The sequence below is a fragment of the Triticum urartu genome, chromosome 3A (genome assembly GCF_056163025.1).
Source record: "Triticum urartu cultivar PI428250 chromosome 3A, HENAU_Tu73, whole genome shotgun sequence".
NCBI lineage: Eukaryota > Viridiplantae > Streptophyta > Magnoliopsida > Poales > Poaceae > Triticum > Triticum urartu.
This window is the reverse complement of record NC_141875.1, coordinates 89677887-89687012: the sequence shown is the minus strand read 5'-3', so window position 1 is coordinate 89687012 and position 9126 is coordinate 89677887.

The window sequence follows — 9126 nt, the reverse complement described above, 5'->3', positions numbered from 1 at the left end:
CTCCGCCTCCTTCTCCGCCTACGCCGACGCGCCCGAGCAGCCAGCCTCCTCCTTCTCTGCCTCGTCAGCAAGGGCGGAAGAGACCTGCCGCCGCTCCGGCTGCTCCGGCGCGTCATAGTCCTTCTCCTCCGCCTCGTAAGCAAGTAAAGAAGAAATACGCTCCGTCTGCTCGGCCGGCGTCTAGCAGTACAGCCAGAGGCAGGAGGACATACAGATTTGGTCCTTCTCTGAAGACTCCAGAGAAGTTACCATACGAGAGGACCCCGGAGGAGAACGCCGAGATCGTGTGAACCGAAGTGGATGACTGGTTTCAAGGGTTGAAAGCAAAGAGACATCCACTTCCGGAGGAGAAGGTAGATCCGGTGAAAGCGAAGCGCACTCTGGCTGCCCTGACAAAACCACCAAAGTCTCCGGCGAAAGGAAACTATGAGCGCATTATTGGAAAGGAATTTGCCGAAGCGGAGCGGTCGGGAAGTACTGTCAGTGATAAAAGGCTGAAAGAACGACGAGCTGGGAAACAAATTGCCTAGCTCGACGAACAAGCGAAGCAATCGTGCCCCCCGCTCAAGGTGCCTAGCGAAAACATCGCTAATGATCCGAGGATGGTGCCCGGTTATAGAAATCTTGCCGATTACCTGCCCGACGATGTACATTATGAACCCATGGAGGTGCAGATACAAAGATACGAGTACGGGAAGCCTCTCGTCAATGATGAAAGATCTCTATCAACGATGATGCAAAGATTGCATGATTGGTACATGAAAATCTGCAGAGACTCTGGGGGGAGGAGTACTTTGTATGTGAAAGTTAAAAAGGAGCATGAGCTCGTTGGAATTGAACTATTGCCTATTCCATTTGAGGAGTTCTTTCAGTTTTTCAATCAATTGGCCCTCGATAAAACAACGGTCACCTGCTACTGTCTGTAAGTAGTACTACTTCTGTCATTAAGTCTCTCTATATAGCTCAGCTCTTTCATTGCATGTATTTATAATCATCCTCACTATATTATGCAGATTGAAGATCGCCGAATTAAAGAAAAGACAAGTCGGTGATATTGGGTTCATTAACGCATATCTCATAGATGCAACTCAGGTTAAATTTCATGCCGCAGATACCGAGGCCAACTTTCTACGATCGTTGGTAATAAATGAAAACAAAGATATAATACTCTTTCCTTACAACTTCAAGTGAGTGTTACTATCTTGTGCGTATTCGGTTTCCCTTATATATATATTAGTCAAGGTTATAGTAATGTAATTGATGAGTTATGCATGTGTGTGCAGTTACCACTATATTCTCCTAGAGATTAAGCTTGAGCAGGGAGTAGTAACTGTCTCATACTCAAAACAAAAAGATCCCCAGGACTATGCGGACATGACTCAAATGCTCGAGAAGTAAGTTAAATCGATCCTTATCCACCATATCAGCAACTTTGTTCATTTCCTGATATATCAAGTAGTTGTTTTCTTTGTCTGGCAGGGTTTGGAAAAAATTCTCCAAAAAAGCTCCAGGACTCTCGAAGAAGCTGCAATTTAGACACCCGAAAGTAAGTACTATAGTAGCATGTTCCGCGCATCTCCTATTGATTTGGCATTCTTGCTTATCAGTTTGATTGACCTCTATTTCTTGTAAAGTGGTTGTGGCAAGAAAAAGGGAATGATTTCTGTGGATACTACGTTTGCGAGTCCATCCACCACACGACCTGTGAGCGGGGCTACACTGACGAACAATATGAAGTACGTAAATGACAACATTCACAATTTTATTTTATTACCATCATTTGTGTTGAGTTTCATTCATTCATATATATATATATGTATCGACCCCCTTCTTCAAATTAGATGTTTCGGAACCAGGATGAACTCCTAGCACCAGCTCGCATGCGAGCAATTCAAGAGGAATTGGCGGCATTCTTTCTTGACCACGTGATCGCTGAAGACGGAGAATACTATGTGGACCATGAGTCCGTATGATTATATTTGTAAGAGATAATTATTGTATATATGTAGCCGGTAGTGTCGGATAGATATACGAGAACTTGTTGTTCGACCAATCTCTCGGAGAAGGAGAGGTGGTCGATATCACTTCTTTCTGTATGCATATATGTTCATGATGATCTTCTGTTTCCTTCATTTTCTTACTAGCTAGCTAGCGTGTCTAGTCCTCTCTATACGTATGTATAGTACGTAGTGTCGACCAAGCACGGACATAAGAGAGGACACTTCTCTCTATTAATTATAGCTAGCTAACACAATATATGAAACACCTAAATTAACCCCCCAAAACCCCCAACCCCTCCCCCCCCGTTCAAAAAAAAAACAAAAACCCCAGCCACAGAAGTGCCGACGCGTGGATGCCTATTGGTCCCGGTTGGTGCCACAAACCGGGACCAAAGGGTCTCCTGCCTGGGTTCCGCGCACAGGCCACGTGGACGCCCATCAGTCCCGGTTCTGGATTGAACCGGGACTATAGGGGCAGGGCATTAGTACAGACCCTTTAGTCCCGGTTCAGGAACCGGGACAAAAGGACCTTACGAACCGGGACAACATGCCTTTTTTCTACCAGTGACAGCGGGGGGAACGTTTTTTTCGCGAAATACGGTGGCCCGTCCGGTGGGTCCCAGCAGTCAGTGGGAAACAATTTTTTTCGCAAAATACTGGTGGCCCGTCCGGTGGGTCCCTGCTGTCAGGTGGAGGAATAATTATTTTGCACATAATAAGGAGGCACTTCCTTGCTGCGGTCGTGGACCCAGCTGTCAGCCTCTCCACGTACAGTCCACGTCCGATAGAAGCCGTTCCTTGACCACGTTGACCACGCCACGCCGAGCGCACCAGGGAAGTGGACGACGGCGAGGCCTAGGAAGGGGACGAAGCGGAGCCGAGGAAGACGCGGCAGTGGATGCCCACGCGTAGAGGAGTATGAGGGCACTGGTTTGCTGCGGTGTGAGGCTGCCGTCGCCGCAGAGTAACAGGGGGTGTGGGTGACTTGAGGGATGGCATGGCCAGCGGTGGGAGTAGTAGGGGGCGGTGTGGCCTCCGCCGCATCGCAGCCGGCCACGGTAGGCAGGAGCACGAGGCACGACCGGCACTGGTTTGGGCGGCTGGAGCAAGAAGACCAGAGGTTGAAGAAGCACTACGACCGTTGGATGGACATCGTACGGTCACTGGAGCTAGAATCGTGCATTATTTACTAAGTTGACAAAGTCCTTCGTCCCTGTCAACTTAGTAGACCCACAAGTCAGCCTGCCACTATACTGGGTCCCAGCTAATAGGGGGAGTATTCATTTTTTTGTGCGTAATAAGGAGGCACTTCCTTGCGTGTGAAGATATAGCTGGTGGGTCCGAGCTGGCAGTGGCAGTAACGTTTTTTTTCGCAAAATACAGAGGCCCTTTCGGTGGGTCCCTAATGTCAGGCGGAGGAATCATTATTTTGCGCGTAATCAGGAGGCATTTCCTTGCGTGCGGCCGTGGACCCAGCTGTCGGCCTCTCCACGTACATTCCACTTCAGATGCATGTCGGTCGTTGACCATGTTGACCAGGCTGCGCCGAGAGCACCAGGGCGGTGGACGACGGCGAGGCCTAGGAAGGGAACGACACTGAGGCAGGGAAGACTCGGCAGTTGTTTCCCACGCGGAGGGGAGTACGACTGTACGAGGGTTTACTGGTTCGTCTGCCATCGCCGGAGAATAACAGCAGGTGTGAGTGAGTAGAAGGATGGCTAGGCCAGCAATGGGAGTATGGTGGGGCGGTGAGGCCTGCGCGGCAGCAGAGCCGACCACGGGGAGGAGGGAGCAGGCAGCCCCGCCGGCGCCTGTTTGAGCGGCTGGAGCAGGAAGAGCAGAGATTGAAGAAGCATGACGGCCGATGGATGGACATCCAACAGTCATTGCTTGTGCGTCAACCTTTTTTTAGGAAAGCCTCAAATCTGTGGAAAACAGCATACAACCCATCTGCCATTATTTCTAATAATTTTCAGCCCATTTGCTAATTCTTAAGGTTTTTTGGAGCCCATATTATTTTTGTTGGCATTACAGCCCAAATTGTGGCCACAGTTAAAAAACTATACGAAATTTTGCATATTTCAGTGCGGTCCGAACTGTTTTTAATCCCGAAATTTCGACTCACATTCAAACTGATTTTAAAAATAAATGTATATCAATATAAAATCCAACAAATTCTCCATGCATAAAAATTAATGTAATTTAAAATCTTGAAATGAAAAAAAAGATATTTGAAAGTAATTGCCGGTTTGATGTGTTTTAAAAATGTACAGCCCATTTCTCAGTACTGATGGGCCATTTTCTCGGCCAGCCGAATGAAAGCTCTCCTCGTCTTGAAAGATTTGCAGCCCAACATGCCTGACAAAGCGACTTACTTGGCAAATCACAAAAAACTGGGCTCTGGCCGTGTACCCAGCTGTCAGCCTCTCCACGTACAGTACTCTTCCGATGGAAGTCGTTCCTTGACCACGTTGACCATGCCGCGTGGAGAGCACCACGGCGGTGGACGACGGCGAGGCCTAGGAAGGGGATGACGCGGAGCCAGGGAAGACGCGGCAGTGGAAGCCTGCACGGAGAGGAGTACGAGGGTTCACTGGTTCGGCTGCGGTGTGGGGCTGCCGTCGCCGCAGGGCCTGGCCAGCGGTGGGAATAGTAGGGGGCGGTGAGGCCTCCGCGGCAGCACATCCGGACACAGGAGGTAGGAGCATGCGGCAAGACCGGTGCTGCTTTGGGCGGCTGGAGCATGAAGACCAGAGGTTGAAGAAGCACTACGCCCGTTGGATGGACATCGTACGGTCACTAGAGCTAGAATCGTTCATATTGACTAAGTTGACAACGCCCTTCGTCCTCGTCAACCTTGTTGGCCCACAAGTCATCCTCCCACTATGGTGGGTCCCAGCTAGCAGGGGGTATTCATTTGTTTGTGCGTAATAAGGAGGCACTTCCTTGCGTGAAAAGATATAGCTGGTGGGTCCGACATGTCAGCGGGGGGAACGTTTTTTTCGTGAAATACAGAGGCCCTTCCGGTGGGTCCCAGCTGTCAGGTCCTCACAAAAAAAGGGAAAGAAAATCAAAGACTTGGGAAGGCGTACAGAACAAGCTAGTGTACCAGTAAAGAGATGTTGCTGAGTTTTAGAAAAAAGAAAGACGTGCTCCTATAGGTGGTTCGAATCCAAACCTAGACTATGACTATATATGGTGCTATGCTACTCTGCAAGTAATGAAACTGACATATCCAACGTTCGCTTCTCCTCTTCTCTACTTACTCTGCCTAGCATCAGAAGCTCTGGCCGCAGCAACCATGTCCGCTGGCTGCTCGTCCACCTGCTCTTCAGCAGGCAACAACCAGATATGCGCCAAGTCGCAACCCGTACCATCGCCTGTGGGTCTCATCACACCCTCGCCGGCACACGCACCACAGCTGATTGCTCATCGCAGCCCGCTGCCGTTGGTGTGGTGCCACTGCTGCAAATCACGCAGAGTCATCCGTCGCATCTCAACCACAATCCGCAACCCTGGCCGAGTCTTCTACAAATGCCAAAATCATGGGGTAATAATATGTTTAAGTGTTGTTCTGCTGCTTTTAGTTGCTGATTTTTTTAATAGTTTGGTCGATGATCTACCAATTTGATTCGTGCAGAAAAGGGAAGATTCGTGTGATTTGTATTTCTGGGAAGTTGCTGATGTGGGGGAATGCAACTACGCTGATTATCTGGTTAGCCAAGGAATCCCAATACCAGCAGGTTGGGGTGTTGGACAAGTAACTGAAGGAACGGCAGAAGAGGAAGATGCAGAGCAGAAGGTTAAAGATGCAGTTCCTCTGATCATGGCCAAGCAACAGCTGCTGAACGGCCTTGACAGCAATGAGGAGATGAAAGAGCTTGTGAAGATAATGGGCAAAATCAATGTGCTCTGTAGGATGATTGTCTCTTTATTTGAAGTGTATGTAGCACTCGTGATGTATTCAGTGGCTACGACATGAGCACTTTGCTGAAACTAGTAATGAATGAAACCTATGTAGCAGGCTGGGCGTAGTGTTTTTAACATCTAATGATTTCTATTAACGGAAATCAGGGGTTATCCCCTTTTACTCATATAAATAAATAAATAGCAGAGGACCTGTCGGGTCAGCTTTGTTCTCATTCGCAGACGTCGAGCAAATTGCAGTCCAACAGCAAACTATGTCATCAAATTCAAGTTTCACAGCCAAATATGAGTACAACTAAACAACAATGTCATCATGTTTTAGTTGTCATACAATCACCAAACACAAATCAGCATACATAACAAGTGATGTTCTCACAGCAAAATACTAAACAACATGTTCATCAGGTTTCAGTTGTCATAGCAAACACAATTTCACATAGTAGATAAACAAACGTCTTCTGACAGGAAAATACGACAAAAGCAATGTAATCATCATCCGCAGCAGCAGCGTCAACATCTTTGCCATGTGTATCACTCTGAATCGTAATTCCCCACGGTGTCATCTTCTTCTTCGTCCTCAACGTCCTCGAACGCTGGCTTCTTGTTGATCAACTCTTGTATGTCCACAGCACGACATGCAATCTTTTCGTCGGCATCATTGACGTGATGGTTCTCAAAGATATTAGGAACATCTGTGTTATCTTGTACATCAGGAGCAGTGTAAGCATCATCTTGTTGTGCAACTTCATTAAATGAATTCCTCTACTCAAACCTTTGCAATACTCTCCAGTCATCGCTATGTGCAAATGTGTCTTCCAAGAAAAATATCTGTGTTGCTTGATTTGCCAAAATAAAAGGCTCGTTGGTCTGGTACGCCGCCTTGACATTGATGGATTTGAAAAAATCATCAGCTCTGGGTTTTGCGTTCCTGGAAAACAGGTTATACCAACGACAGCACAACAGAACCACACACCGATGATCCTCGAAACTGGAGATATACTGCAACTGAACAATGTCTGTTATGTTAGCATACGTATCCGTGCTCATGATGGCACTGTTTAGTGTCTTCATGCCTTCGTCTCGTGCAAGGGTGTTGTAGCGCACATCTCCAACAATGCAAGATTCATAATGTCTTACCCGAGTATCAGGACCCATTGTTAGTGAGTAAAGGGCATCATCAACTTCCTGCTCATCCTCCCGCATCTTCTTAACCTATGGTTAGATAATAGACAAGCTGATCATCTTATGTACTCTATATATTAAAAAAACTGATACTGCACTTCAAAAGCTTACATGGTTCTTGAACCATTTCGCAAATCCTGCCATAGCCAGTTTGTTAATGTTTCTTGGATTTTGCGGCAGTAACTCCTCTTTGTAGATGCTGCACAACATAGTGATCGCGTCAAACATCTAAATATATAAGAATGTGCTGCAAGTTTGGTAGATTACGATGTATAAGCTGCAGTACTGCACTTACTTGATATAAGGTAGTATCTCAGGACAGTTATTCAACACATACCAAACCATTTTGTCCAAATCTTTAGGTTTGTCCTCTTGTCGACTCTTCCCTGTAACTCTAATAGAATAATCGAAAACATTGAGCCCGGGATTGTCTTCACCCACCTCTTTGCTAAGCCGATCAGCCGTTTCAATGTATTTTGAGCAGAATGTCAACGCTTCTGTAGCAATGTAGGCCTCTACAATGGAACCCTCGGGTCTAGCTCTATTCCTAACATAGCCCTTGAAAGTGCCTAGCCGCCTTTCAATAGGGCACATCCAACCATACTGTACTGGACCTCTAAGTAGTGCCTCATCAGGTAGATGAACAGCCAAATGCACCATCACATTAAAGAAGGCTGGAGGATATATCTTCTCAAGGTCGCATAGGATAGTTGGTATCTTGTCTCTAAGACGCTCCAAAGCATCTATCCTGATATTCCTGCTTCAGAGTTCCCTGAGAATTGTGCCAACTCTGCAACTGCTCTGTATAAGTCAGGGCGGCCCAATCCTCTAAGGATAACAGGTAAAATCCTTTGAAGTAGGACGTGGCATTCATGAGTTTTCAACCCTTGTACCTTGTTTCCGTCTGCACTGACTCTCCTTTCAGGATTGGAAGCAAATCCATGTGGGAATCTCACACGTGACAGGATCTCGCAGAATTCTTTTCTTTTTACCTTGTCCAAGATGTACACAGCTGGTGCCATATCTCGTGGTTTACCTTCATCTCGCACCTGCAAAATCCTGTCTGATACCCAGGTGTGTCAAATCAATCCTAGATTTTAAGGTATCTTTCGTCTTGCCTTCAATATTAAGAAGTGTGCGATAATGCTGTCACATATATTTTTCTCGATGTGCATCACATCAAGATTATGCCGCAGATCCAAATCTTTCCAATACTCCAAGTCCCACAAAGTGGACCTGCGGGTAAACAATAATCTCTCTTCTTTCCTGCCACACTTCCTTTTCCCGCTACCATTATTAGGATCGTTTCCTGGTGTAATATGCCTGACCTGCTCTAATTCCACTTGCAACTCATCGGCGGTGAGCCTCTTTGGAGCATCACGGTTTTCATGCTTTGCATTGAACACATGTCTTCTGTATTTTCTAGGAAGCGGCTTGTCCTTGGCAAGGAAACGGCGGTGTCCAATGTAACAGATCTTGCTAAGTATTGCGTATGACAGCGGATTCCTGTCACAGTGAACACTTGCATTGTAACCATGTGTCGTTCGCCCTGACATAGTGCCCAAAGCCGGATAATCATGGATGCACCAAATTATAACAGCACGCGGAAAGAAATCAGCTGGTGGGCTGCTATATAGGTCTCGAGTGAGAACACCCTTCCATAGCTGTTGAAGTTCCTCCACAAGAGGCTCCATGAACAAATCAAAATCCTTTCCAGGACTTTTTGGACCTGGGATGAGCAAGGCTGTCATGTAGTTTGATTCTTTGGTGCAGACATTTGGAGGCATGTTGTAAGGAATAACAAGCACTGGCCACATGCTATATGTGGCGCTCTGGTGGCCAAATGGGTTAAATCCATCTGAAGCTAAGCCAAGTCTAATGTTTCTCGGGTCAGCAGCAAACTCTTTGTGTTTATCATTGAAGCTTTTCCACTCACTACCACGAGATGGATGGCTCATTCCATTCCGATCTCTGTACTCCTGGTTCCTAGAATGCCACAGTACATCCTCTCTTGTTT